Genomic DNA, 14,941 nt, shown 5'->3' with positions numbered 1-14,941 from the left:
AAGAGGAAAGAAAGAAAGAAAGAAAGAAAGAAAGAAAGAAAGAAAGAAAAAGAAAGAAAGAAAGAAAGAAAGAAAGAAAGAAAGAAAGAAAGAAGAAAGAAAGAAAGAAGGAAAGAAAGAAGGAAAGAAAGAAGAAAGAAAGAAAGAAGAAAGAAAGAAGAAGAAAGAAAGAAAGAAAGAAAGAAAGAAGAAAGGAAAGGAAGGAAGAGGAAGGAAGGAAGAAGGAAGAAGAAGAAAGAAAGAAAGAAAGAAAGAAAGAAAGAAAGAAAGAAAGAAAGAAGGAAAGAAAGAAAGAAAGAAAGAAAGAGAGGAGGGAGGGAGAAAAGAAAGAAGGAAGGAAGGAAACTCTTCAAGATGCTAATTATCTAATGAAAGGGACTAATGATCTGAGGCCATGATTAAATATTACCCATTTGCATGGTATTTTGCTTATCCATAATAAGTAGCAGCAGCTTATATTGTATAATTTCATAGATACTGCAATATCCTGCCTGACACCAAATATTTCCTCTTTATTCCTTCCTTTATCCCTTTCTGCCTTGACTAGAATCCTCACCAGTAGATGCCTGCTCCACATTAACAGATATATATATATTTAAATTACCTTCAGTAAATCACTATGTGTGTCCCCTAGGAGATAAAGGTAAACAGCTACCTGCAAAGATTTCTAAGTATATCATATGATCACCTTGAATATCTCACAGAGACATCTACACTGAAACTTCTGCCCCACTTTTGCTGACTGGTTCCATACTCTCCCAGCTCCCTCTTGGCAACATACACCAGAAGTGTTCCTCTCCAACATCTCTGTGTTGAAATCCCACCTATCCTTTGACACTCAGTTAAAGTGCCACTTCCATGAAGCTGGATTTCTGACCTTTACCCTCACCATTTCAACCTCCCATTTGTGAGTCTCTACAACACTTGTCTTGGCAGAAATAATTTTTTTTCTCTTTTGAACTTATGTACTATTAATATTGCCTAACTTAATGTGTGTTTAAGTCTACTTCCACTAAACATATACATTTTGGAGTCAATACCACTTTTGTTCTTCCCTTGAACTGCAAAAATCACTTTATGCAGTTCTTTGTAAGTATAGATTGTATAATATTCAGTTGTTACTGTTGCTGCTGCTTGTGGTCTATTTGGATTATAGTTGAGGGTTGTAGAATATCAGTATGCTTTGGATCCCTGGGGAACCACATGAAGCACTGAGCCAGAAGGAGTGGTACATTGAAAAGAGGAGAAATTCTGAAGAAAAACTTTGTCTACTTCACAGTTTTGCCTAAGGCCAGCCTGAGGAAGTATTTGCTGCAAGTTTTTTTTTCTAAATGGTGTTATTTTAGTGACAGTTATATTGTTGCTATTTTGTACATTTTGAGTCTAGCTATTCTCTCCTTTGCTGAAAATAGATTCTTAATGTTAATCTCAGATTTCTGTAAAAAAAGGTTGTTGATTAACAGTAGTACATGATTAGATTTTTTCCTCTGTTATTCATTTTCTTCATTCTTATTTTCTCTTCAAAAACATTATTTTGGTTATTAAAAAAGGTATTTGTTGAAGACTTCAAATGACTAGGCAGTTAATTTTCTCTTGCAAGGAATGCTGGAAAACTTAAAAACTAAAATCTTATCCTAATTAATTTTTTTCCACTAAAGAGTGTTTCACAAAGTCATATAGGAGAATAGAATGAGTGTCTGAGTAATAAATGATGGAAAATGATTTCTTATGAAAAAAAATCTTACATTTTTGTAACATTATCATTATTATTTTTATATCTCAATGATCCTTTGTTGTTGTTGCACAGTGTTTTTTAGAAACCCTGTGTTTCTATCTCTGTTTTTCATAAGTATCTAACATCACTAGAGGCCCAACTATGAAATAAAGCTTTCCAAGAAGAATCCAATTGAGAAGATTCTATGTAGGTTTCTAGAGAAATGGGAAATAAGACCATTCCATTTGGTTCTGAAAATCATCTAAAACTACTATTTCATGGCAGACTACCAAACAGAAAATCATGAAAATTCACAATTTTCTATTTGTTAACCTTTGGAACACTTTACCCATTAAAGGAAACCATGTCTATGTATATTTAAGCAATGCTCAATAACTGTGCTCTGATGCAAATTGTGCATATTGTGCATCACATCCTTGTCAATAGTAAAACTGTCAAAGAATTAAACAATCTCACTGCAGATGAAAATGTGATTACCAGTTCATAGTTTGACTTCAATTTTCAGAAAATATTTAATACAAACTTTTTATCTTTTTTTGTAATCATCTTATCTATGAGGATCAAGGATGAAAGAGGTAGAATAGTTTCATTCTGACTTATGTGAATGTGTAGATGTCACCAAAATTTTAGTTATTCCTATTTATTTTTTCTTTCTTTTTTTTCAATTTTATATTCAAACACCAGAACACAAATACAGAAAGAAAGAAAAAAGAAACATCATAAACATAAATATTGAAACATATCTACAAAGTAAGAAAAGAAAAGAAAAAGCAGCATGTTATATGCATAGCAGAACATGAGAATATTCAAAATAAGAAGTGAAAAATTTTCATTTCAAGAAAGGCTGTATGGTAAATACTACACATGGTTTTGAGAGTTACCTATCTTTTCTTTGCATCCTTAAGAGTTTTCTTTTGTTCTCTGCTTTGCACTTCCTACTTTGTTCTTTTCCCCCCCTTACTACCCCTCAGAAGGCTACAATTAAATGTGGAGATATATATATATATACATATACATATATATATATATGTATATGTATATATATATATAATGCATGTGTGTGTGTATATATATATACACACATATATGTATATACATATATACTTAGATATACACACATATATACATACATACATAAGTATGTACCTACATAGACATATGCTTTCCTTAACAAATTCTACTCCTGATCTCTATTTTTATATTTGTATGCATCTCTTATTTCCCATCCCTCCCTACCTTACTTCTATCTGCTATCTCACCCTCCTATTACTTAGCCTACCCACTTTTAAGAATCTCTACCCCCATCCTTCCATTCCAATAAATCTAAACACCCTTCTACAGCCCCCTGTAACCTATTATGTCACCCTCTCCTCTAGAGATCCCTCCCTTATGCTCTCCTCCCTCCCTATACTCTTTCTATTTTATATCTTCTGAATTTGGAAGACTTTTGTACTTTTCTAGATGTATATGTTTGTTCCCTGTTAAACATATTCCTGATGAAAGTCGTTTACCAGAACTACTATTCCTTGTACCTCATCTAATTCCACTGTCAATTCTTTTTCTTGCTTGTCATTTGCATAAAATAATTACTCTTTTTAGCTGTTCTTAAGTAGTTTTTCTTTTTTAAAGTCATATTATACTTAGGTCTACCTCAATCTTTCTCTCTTAAGAAGTAACCAATCACACAGGGCAATCTTAAACATACCTTTACATTTTACATATGCAAAAAGTAAATGGCCTTTCCTTATTGAATCACTTGTAATGATTCCTTGGTACATAAATTATGTTTGTCCTGGCTCTTGTAGGTCAAATCTTCTATGAAGTTCAGGTTTTTTTCTTTTGTTAAACAAAGACCGGAAAACTTGACAGTTGATCAAATGTACATTTTTTTTTCCCACTCAGGATTATGCTTAATTTTCTTGGGTTTAATATTTTTGGCCAACAGGCCCACCTCCCCTCCCCATCCTTGGAGTAAAAGTTACAATGGTTGGGGTGGGGGAACCTCCCAAAACAGGTAACCCCAAGCCACGTGGTTTTCAAATGGCTTGAAAGTTGTTGTTGACAGGGACTCTAGCCTAGAGGTATTTGCTCTTAGCAGAGACAAAACCTAGTTCTGAGATTTTTCTTCTAAACTTGGATTGCCCAAGGAGGACTCCTGTTGTGTCCCTATTCTTGTTTTCCCCCTCATTTCTTTGCCCTGAGGTGTTATTTTATCTCTTTTGTGTTGGAAAATCTTGAGAGCTGGGAATTTTCTGACCTACTCCTCCATCTTCCCAGATTCCTCTTTGTTATTCCTATTTAACATCTAATCTATATTTTATCCACTTCTCTACAAGTTCTTTTTCTTAGGCAATTGGGGTTAACTGACTTCCCCAGGGTCCCACAGCTAGTAAGTGTCAAGTGTTTGGTCTGAGGCAGGATTTGAACTCACGTCCTCCTGACTTTGGGGCCGGCGCACTGCCCACTGTACCACCAGCTGCCCCCAACAGTTTTTAACACACACACACACACACACACACACACACACATATACACATACACATACATACATACATACACACACACATATACATATATACATATGTTGGTTGTTTGGTTGTTGTCTTTTCTTCTTGAAGGGACCAAAATGACTTCACTATGCTAGAATCATATTTTAGTGTGTATGACTGCAGCTGATCACACCAATATGAGCCCAGAATGTTCTACAAATAGTTGGGCACAAATAGTCCATGTGAATATTTAAGGCAGATTCTCTAAATTTGCAAATCTTGCATTTCTTTTGAACTATGTCATTTCTCCTTTGCTTATAGAGCACAGAACCTTCTCTGCTGTGCACATGATATGCTAAGCAGTCCTGTGCTAGTGTCTCCCATTTCACACAACTGGTTCCTGAAGTTCTTAAGAGAGACCTCAAGAGTGTCTTTTTTATTGCTTCTTCTGACCACCATGTGAGTGCTTTGCCCTATGTGAATTTTCCATAAAATAATCTTTTTGGCAAAAGTACATTTTGCATTCAAACAACATGGCTAGCCCATCGGAATTTGAATGCTTGGCAGTTTAATTCAAGAAAGTATCTTAGTGTGTGATGTCTATCCTACCAGGTGATCTTCAGAACTTTCCTAAGACAATTCAAATGGAAGTTATTTAGTTTCCTGGTACAGTGCGCTGGTATTGTATGGTCTAGGTTTCACAAATACATAACAAGGAGTTCAGCACAATGGCTTTGTAAACTGTCAGTTTGGTAGTCAGTTTAAAACCTCTTCTCTCCTGCACTTACTGCCAGAGCCTTGCAAATAATAAACTATCTCTGGCATTGTGTTCATCAAACTCTTTATCAATGTGTACAACCCTGGAAAGTACACTACTAAGGTACGTGAACTTATCCACAGCATTCAAAACTTCACAGTTTGCTGAAACTTGTGGTTCCAAGGATGGATGGAATGGTGGTGGCTGATGGAGCACCTATGTTTTCTTGGTGTTAATTATTAGGCAAAAATTATCACAAGCAGCCGAGAAATGATCCATAATTTTTTGCATCTTAACTTCAGAGGCCGCATTGAGCGCACAATCATCTGCAAACAGAAAATCATGCACTGGTACTCCCTCCACTTTTGTATTGGCTTGTAGCCTTTTCAAGTTGAAGAATTCACCATCAGTGTGGCAGCTGACCTTCATGCCATGTTTGTCCTCATTGAAGACATTTGACAACATTGTTAAACACATCATGCTCAAAAGCTTGGGAACATGCACACAGTCTTGTTTTACTCCATTTGTGACTGGGAAAGCACAAGATCATTGTTCATTATCCAGAACCTGGGCAATCATGCCAACATGAAATTGATGTAAAATGCTGGTGAACTCTAGGCAACCAAATTTTGACAAAATTTTCCATAAGCCCACATAACTGGCAATATCAAAGTGCTTGATTAGATCTTCAAAGATTGTGTACAAACCTCTGTTTTGCTCCTGACATTTTTTCTGAATTTGTAGGGCAGCAAACCCCATATTTACCATTCCTAGGGTCTTTTGGAAGTCACAGTGGCTCTCAGGTAGCTCACCACCTTCCAGGTGAATGGTAAGCCTATTAAGAACCTTACCAGCAATGACTAAGGGAGAGAACCCCCTCTCCCATGATTGTCTTAGGGCAATCTGTTTCCTTTATCTTTTTAGAGATGGACGATGGAGGTATTTGATCTTCTTGGGGGATAACCTCTTTTATCCATATAACCTGGAAAATTTCAGTCAGCTTGTATATAAACAATGGACCCCCTACTTTGTAAATCTCAGCTGGAATAGAATCAACATCAGGTGCTTTGTCACGTGAAAGGAGCCGAATAGCATTGAAAACCTGTAATTCAATTGGAACTTCCACTAAGGAGTGACTGACTTCAACCTGAAGTAAATGGTCCATGACTTCAGAATTGATTGATGATGGTCTCTTGAGAACACTATAGAAGTGTTTAGCCCATCTCTCTAGAATCATGTCTTTATCACTAATAAATGTGACTCTGTCAGCACTGAGTACTTGAGATCCACCATAGATCTTTAGCCCATAAATAGCTTTCAGGACATCATGAAAACACTTTGGATTATTAGTGTGAGCGTAAAATTGAATTTTATCTGCCTTCTTACTGAGCCAAGAATCCTGCATCTCCCTTAGAGATGAATGAACTATCCTTCTGGTAAACCCTATGGAGTTCTCATTTTTCATTTAGCAGCTTATGAATTTCCCCATCATTTTCATCAAACTAATCTTGATTTTTTTGAATTTTCTGATCCACAGGAGCAAATGCAATGCTGTACACTGAATGTCTGAAACCTGCTCACTCCATTTCTGCTCCACTGTTGCAACTGCATGCTGGCTCAACTTTCCCTCCAAGTTAGCCACAAACTGTTCTCTCTTTCTCTCTCTCTCTCTCTCTCTCTCTCTCTCTCTCTCTCTCTCTCTCTCTCACACACACACACACACACACACACACACACATCAAAATAACACATTCAAAATAACATAAATAAGAACACAGTTTTTATGTTGTATTTATATCTGCTTCTCTTTTTTCTGATTTAAAAATTATATTACATTTTTGTGTATCTAGCCTTGTTACCGATCATCTGCTGTAACCTCATCCCCAGTAATATCCTCCTTTGTAACAATATCAATCAAACAATTTACCACATCTACATAGTTCAGATCTCCTTTTTCATTTACAACGTTATGGTTTATTTCTACATTTTCTATGGCTTGCACAGTATTTTGTCTTTGGCATGGCTGCCACCTTCTACTTGGCAACATTCAGTTACCTGGAAACATTCTGAATCTTTGTCACTCCTTCTTAAAGTATGCATTCATAGTCATCTCTAAAGGTATTCCTATTTCTCCTTTTTTTTTTACTGATCTCCAGTATGATTATTTTGTTAGATATATTCTATTCTTCTTCCTCTTTGGCCAGTTATACTAATAATAGTGCCTAATCCCATCACTTTGGAAAACATTTGTAGGTGAACTCTAATCTGTCTCCCTGTAGGGTCAATTTTACAAAACATTACCTGAGAATTATTATTTTTGGTACAATTATTCATAATATTTACTCAGAATGAAATGAGCAAGCCAGAATTTATCCATGTATTCCCTAAGACCATCCTCATTATAATCTATTTAATCATTAAATTTAATATTTTCATTTCCCCCTTTTCCAGAGAACATATCTCATTCTAGTGCCTCTACTTTGCTTTAAGAAAACCCAACATTCAAAAATCTGCATTAATAAAACAGAATATTATTAACATCAAAAGACTGTTCTGTAAGTAAAATAATTAACCACTAGGTTATTGTTTTTAAAAATATTTTCTATTGCCTTTAAAATATTATGATTAATATAAAAAGTTATACAACTTTTCAGTTTTAGTTGTATGAAATGCTATATTTTCAGAAAGTTATTTAATAAATCTTGACAGCATAAATCTATTTTTAAAACTTTGAAGATATCATCTGTTACATCATTCAATTTTTCCCCCAATGTGAGTATAGGCTATTTCTTCTTATGTCAAGAAAAGTCTTAGAAATAATTGCTATCACATTTCTGGTTCCCGTGATTGTGAGTGGATTGTAGAAGGTCCATGGAGAATATTGGTGTTCCTTGACTATTCATAGTAGACTAGAATATCTCAACTGCTTCATTAGGTAGTATACAACCTATTTCACAACCACATAGCCACGTATGAAACATTGGGTTAGCCAGCGTGCTCACTTAGATATAAGTTGACTCATTCTCTCTCAGGTCGCACTCACATTGTAAGTCTTAATTTAAAGGGCTGACAGTTTTGCACTTGAAATGAGTCTTAAAGCAGAGAGAGGTAAAGCCAAGATGGCAGAGTAAGGACAGGGACACACCTGAACACTCCTCCAAACCCCTCCATATATCTTTAAATAACGACTCTAAACCAATTCTAGTGTGGCAGAACTCACAAAAAGAGACAGTGAAACTTCCAGCCTAAGAAAACATAGAAGGTCATCAAGAAAGTTCTGTTGCACCAGAGTGAGAAAGGAGTGCAGTCCAGTGCAGGCTGTGCCAGTGCAGACCACCCCCAGCAAACCAGTAACAGTCCTCAGGGAGACTGAATCAGTGAGAGCAGTGCAGATTTCCAGACCTCTAAGCCCACAGAAGGAAAGGGAATAGGACACTGAGTCAGAAGAATATTTACAGGGGTGTCTTTGCTGGCACCAGGGGCATGACTGTATTGTATTTCCATGTCTGGGTTGCCGTTGTGAGTCTTAGTCCCAGTGCAAGAAGGAACATTAGCACAGGAAAGCTTGTCGCTACAAGGGATCAGGGACCCCAGTCACAGTTCCTGGCTTGAAAATAGTACTTGTGGTCTCTCCCAAAGTAGTGTACAGTACAGAAGAGTAGTATGCACATCTCTCCCAATCTCATACCACTTTGGAAGAGCCAAAACATACAGGTCCCCATGATTATTTCTGAAAAAAACTGCATTAAAAACCTGAAGTTTGGGACAGTGCCCCCTCTATATGGGAAGCAGTTGCCCACTTTAATATGAAGTTAAAAGTTAAAAAATAGGCTGGAAAATCAGCAAACAACAGAAAACAAATTCTGACCATAGAAAGTTAATGTGGTGACAAGGAAGTTCAAAACACACACTGAGAAGAAGAAAACGATGTCAAAATTCCTGTATCCAAAGCCTCAGAGAAAAATATTAATTTATCTCAGGCCATGGAAGAGCCCAAAAAGGATTTTAAAAGTCAAGTAAGAGAGGCAGAGGGAAAATTGGGAAGAGAAAAAAGAGTGATGCAAAATAATCATGGCAAAGAGTGAACAGCTTACTTAAGGAGACACACAAAATTTCCCCAGTTGATAAATGGACAAAGGACATGAACAGGTAGTTTTCAGACAAAGTAATCAAATTCAACTCCAGAGAAAGAACTGATAGAGCCTGAATGAAGATCAGAGATACTTTTTCTTTACTTTTTAAAATTTTTCTTGTTTATTTTTGTCTGTGTTTTCTTTCACTGAATGACTTACATGGAAATGTGTTTTGAATGACTCCACATGTATAACCTCTGTCAAATTCCTTGCCTTATCAATGAAAGGGGGAGGGGAGGGAACTCAAAATTTTGGAAAAAATAAGAATGTTAAAATTGTTTTACATGTAATTCGGAAAATAGAATATTAAATAAGAAAAAAGAGATCAGTCTTAAAGGAAATTAAAGATTCTGAAAAACAGAGGAAAAGTGGGTATATGATCCAACTGTGGGAGATGACCATTAAAGAGACACAGGGGCAAGAGATGAAGTGTGAAAGACTGGTAAGAAAACCTGTTTCGCTGCACCACAGCATGCATAAAGGGGAGTAATGTTCTAGAAAGATAGATTGGTGGCGTGGCTTTTAGTATCAGTGAACTGTCTATGGGGAAACCTTGGACAAACAAGTATGCTTTTTGGGGACAAATACTTGAACCATGTTTGAGAGAGGGGGAAATTTCTGCCCTTTCATAGTAGAGGAGTGAAATGGTCAGATGTGTACTTCAGATAAATCAGCTTATATCTCATCTATTACAATAGATTAGGGATAGAAGAGACTTAGAGCAAGGAGTCCAGATGAGAGGCTATTTCAGTATTCAGGACAAGATATTTTGGGGTTCTTAAATAGAATGGTGGCTGAGTGAATGTAGGGAAATAATCATATGTCAGAGATTTTGAGGAAGAAATTCAAGATTTGGTGACTGATTTGACATGTTGGGTAATTGCAGATTCAGATTGCAGAGTCAAATGTCATTGAGTTTTAGTGAATTTGGGTGACTGGAAGGATGATGTCACATTGGAAATAAGTGAGGAAATTCAGAAGTGGAACAGCTTTGAGTGGAAGGAGAATGAAAATGAAATCTTCAAGAAAAATTGGAAACTGTCAGTCTCTGTTCATCTGGTGTGGCTTGCTCCATCCCTTTGAAAATAAAGGGGTAATAATTGAGGATTGGCTGTTACCATCCAAGGCTCCATAACCCAGAGTTATTTAAGGTACATTTGCCTGCTGTAGCCACTCTATTGGGCAAAGTGTACTTCCCTGTTGTAAGCTATATTTGTAAATGTGCAGATTCCTAGTTAACATATAAAATAAAAAAAACTTAGAGGTCATCTAGAATGATGCCCTGTCCCTTTATTTCATAGATGAGAAACCTGAAGCACAGAAAGATTAGGTGAATTTCCCAAAGTCATACAGTAAATGATAGAATCATGATTTCAACTTAGATTCTCTGTCTCTAAATCCAGAACTCTGTTCACTCTACCACTTCTACCTAGTGTTCTTTCATCTACATTTCAGCCCTATGCACATTAGATCTAACTCTTCGTTTACATAATACTAATTAAAACGTTTTGGGAAATTCCTCCATAACTCTATCTTCTCTTCTCCACATTGGACTGTAACCTTTTCTCTAACTTTTCCTTAAAGGAGATGGTTCCTGATCTTTGCATCCACTCTATTCTGTCAAATCCACCCTGAAATATCATGTATAGAATGTAACACATTATGGCAGTACTGAATAGAGTGGTGATTATTACCTAACCTCTCTTAAAACCATAAGATACTCAAAATGCAACTTCCTTCTTTTATGAGCTCAGGGTCTGATTCTGTATTTGTTTGCTCCTCTGTGTGTGTGTGTGTGTGTTTGTGTGTGTGTGTGTGTGTGTATGTGTGTGTGTATGTGTGTGTGTGTGTGTGTGTATGTGTGTTCACCCCTAGTGGACACATAATGAATGCTTCCTTGAGAAGAAAAATGGAATGTTTTCAGAAGACATGGTAACACATAACTCAGTGGATTCATCAGCTATACAGAATTATATAGTGTTAATAAAATACTGCTTCAAAGGTAGTATATGTTACCATGATGCTCACTAACAAAATGTCAAATTGACTTACCTCAAGTTAACAAAGAACTGATTTACTTCCCTTGCCTAGAAGTTCTTAATCCTGCTACTCTAGGAAGCACAATGTTACTTCAGTATTACCCCTTTTAAAGTCCTTCTTGTTCCTTCTCTTTTTCTACTTCAGGGCATAAGTCCACAAATTGGGAAGATTTGAAAGAGTGTTGGTCTAGTGTTCTTCTGCCCCTGACAGCCAACTTTATATTTTGCTACAGTTTTTCAAGATGCTAAAGGAATTCCTTGGCTGAATTTGTAACTGTGTTTGGAAATTTAATAATATGAATGCTAATAAAAACCTACACACAAAATTACCTTTTACAAATCTTACTTTTATCTTTTCATTCTTGACCTCAAGTTAACATATAGGAATTTTTTTTTATATTTACTAATATTTCTTTGTTTTCTAAATTACTACTGTAAACTTTGTTTCCATGTATCCAATGAATATATATCTGAGCATTTCACTATGATGACATCTACTTTACTTCTTGCAATTCTTATTTCATGCAAATGATTGAAGGTCTCTTAACAGATATAACTTTGTATTCTGATTTCCAAAGAAATCCAAAAACCTGGTTAGGAATGGTGACCAATGCCCCTCCAAAAATAAATCTGGTTGACTTAGGAAAAGACAGATGGTCTTGGGGATTTAAATTATTGAAATTAGCAAAATGTGGACAGCCTAAAACTCATCTTGGTTTTTCCGATTCTCATCTTTTCCTGGAAAGAGCTGATTTTAGAATACTCCTTTAAATACCAGTTGATAAACCTCATTTCTTCCTTCTGCAGATTTATATTAAGCATGTAACTTCCACAACCAGTAGCCTCCATTTCTCAGGTAGGTGATGGTCATGGTTTGGCCATCAATATGCTTGCCTTTCACTGGATGTGTTCTTTCTACTTTTCATAAAACAGTCAGTTAAAATTGTGTACAAACTATTTAGTGAGATGGATGCTTGGGCATGGTGATATTAAGTGTATTCGTATAATTTTATCTTTACTGCCATGACTTATGTAGATGTCCCTGGTTCTGGGAATCAGTTGATACTGATATCATTTTTGGTTAACAAGGCTGGGGAGTGCTTGTTTTGGGCAATAACCTCGAAGACAATGCTGGGTATAGGATTAATACTGCCATCTATGGAATTTTCATATGGAAAAAGTGTCAGGTATGTGAGTACAGATGTGTTCTGCTGCAAAACTATGTATATAAATGAAATAAACATATCTTGTTTCCACTAAGAAATTCCAAATGCTGTCCAATCACAAGTACTCTACCTGCAATTAGGAATTTGTTTAAACATATTTAAAAATTTAAAAAAAACTTCATCAAAATTGGGTTTTCTTTGTATTTGTGTTTGTTTTGTATTTCCTGTGCTTTGTGTCAACGTATGATATCTAACAAGTTGTGGTGAAGATCTGTTACAAAACTTGGAGGACACTTGGCCATATAAGTTCGGCTTAATAAACATTGACAATCACCTAGTCTGTCCAAGGTATTGTATTAAATGATGAAGCATCAACAAAGATAAAATATAAACCCTCCAACCTCTCTACAAACTTATTAAAATAATGCTTTTTAATTTTTTTGTTTATTGGGAAAATAAAATCTAAAGTTTTTGAGTTGTTTTCATTGCCAAGCATTTTTGAAGGGGTGTTACAGACCTGGCTTGACTCAGGCCAGTCCAGTACTTCAGTTTTAGGAATGGAATGAAATGAAATTCTCATAGAATATCTATCAGTTAAAAAAATGCTTACTTACCTATAGAATGGAAAGAATATTTAGCTGTGAAGAATGTATGTCAATTACTTGAGCCTTATCCCTTGGATCCACTGAATTTTAAGGACAATTCAAATAACTCATAAGGAAAAAGCTAGCAGAGATGATATTTCAAGACATTAGGAAAAACAACAGCAACAACAACAACAACAACAAACTAGCCCTGTCTATATGACAGGGACTGCAGTAGTTATTACTCCTACCTATGGGGTAAAGAAAAATTTATAGGATAAGAAGTTCATTTTTAAAATGAGTAAATTATGTATGTGTATGTGTGTATGTTTAAATAAATATTCCTAAACAGAATTTGTCTTTACCAATTCTAACACTTCTTTCTTCATGCACTTCTGTTTCTCTTCAAAGTGCTTTACTTTATTATAAATATGAAACAATCTACATCTTGCTATGATGAGGTGAATACAATCAAAAAGTAAGAGGAAGACTTATAACAGTATGCCAGATAGCATAAGAAGCTTGCTAGAATTACCTTGAATTGGCATACAGAATGCAATGCAGAGGGTAAAGGCAAAACCTAATGGTCTAGTATACTTCAGTCTCCAACCTCCATAATCTCCTGAAGTCTCTGCATATTTACAAACTGCTCAAGATCAAGATTGTACAATTTAAATGAGTTCTGATCTCATCAGACTTAGTTCAGTCCCTTAGGAGTTAATGTACTCTATTTGAATGAAATGAAACACCTTGATCATTCAACAGGTATAAGAAAGACTTTTACTTAGCCACAGTAGAACTATATTGAATAAGGACAGGCACTGAAAACACCTTGAATTGATACAGTTGAGTAAAACTCCATTGCCAGAGTTGCCTATATTATCCACTATCCATCAAAAAGCAACTGGAGCTCTAGGTAGCTACATTTGACTTAGGTGACCACAAAGTGATAACAGCAGCCTGAGATTTGAGTATTGCAACTGAGTGAAGTCTTTCTTATCCATTTTACCTAACTTGAATAATAGGTAATTGGAACTATCTACTGGTCAAGTGACCAATAGATAGGTGGATTCTGTTAGGCATTGCTGTTACAAAAAAGGTAATTTGAATCTCAATCGTCAAACTGATTCTGCTAATATAGCTATAATTCTTCTCCGGATAATTTCTGTTCTTCCTTTCAAGAAATCTTTTGTTGTTGCTGCTGTTGAATTTTATGTAAAGTATGACTGGATTTTTGTAAAGATGAGGAAAAAAAACACTAATTCACTATTTCATGGAAAATATTTTGTATTATTCCTGGAGCACTTAATTATCTAGTAAACCCACTGAAAGTTTGAGCTCCCACATTTTTCTCAATCCCACCTGCATATTTTCAAGGGTCTTATGTCAGGGTATAGTAGGAGTAATACTCTAAATCCCAGTTGAAGAACTCATGCTCTCTTTCATTTTTCTGCCATATACTAATCTGTAGAACTTCTCTGATTTCTGTTTATTTTTTGCTTGAATAAATTGTTTTTTTTTTTAAAGTAAATATTTGATCACTATGACCCATAGGTAGTTCTGGCAAGGTGTGCATCAACCTCATCATCTATAAATGAACATACCCACAACATTCAATATTTCTCCATTTGCTGTAACCAATAGCTCCATGTATGGATGGTGTGGTGTTAGCTTGTGGAGAATTGCTTCCATTTGAACAGTCTTAGAAAGATTCTGAAGATGACCTGGCAAGATAAGGTACCAGACACTGAGATAATCTCTGGAGCTGAACTGCCAATCATTCAAACTTTATTGCATAAAGCACAAGTCTGATTGGCTGGCCATGTAACCAAATGCATGCATGTTTACCTAAAAGACTGTTTTACAGAGAAATTACACAAGCCAATCACTCACATGGAGGTAAAAAATAAGTGGTACAAGGACACTTCTCAAGGTGTCTCAAAGAACTTTAGTATTGACAGTGAGACAATGGAGATACTGCCATAGGACTAAAAAGTGTGGTTTGTCTCTTTAAAAAAAGGCACTGTACTTTGTGAGC

General features: G+C 35.7%; 1 pseudogene; it reads right to left on the bottom strand.

The window, feature by feature from the left end:
- The window catches only part of LOC110197094 (ubiquitin carboxyl-terminal hydrolase 49 pseudogene), a 56,755-nt pseudogene extending 50,369 nt beyond the window's left edge, over positions 1–6,386 (bottom strand).
- Between the last annotated feature and the right edge of the window lie 8,555 nt (positions 6,387–14,941).

This window comes from Phascolarctos cinereus, unplaced genomic scaffold, assembly GCF_003287225.1.
Source record: "Phascolarctos cinereus isolate Bilbo 61053 unplaced genomic scaffold, phaCin_HiC Scaffold_7;HRSCAF=346, whole genome shotgun sequence".
In the NCBI taxonomy this organism is placed as follows: domain Eukaryota; kingdom Metazoa; phylum Chordata; class Mammalia; order Diprotodontia; family Phascolarctidae; genus Phascolarctos; species Phascolarctos cinereus.
This window is presented reverse-complemented; position numbering and strand designations above follow the sequence as displayed.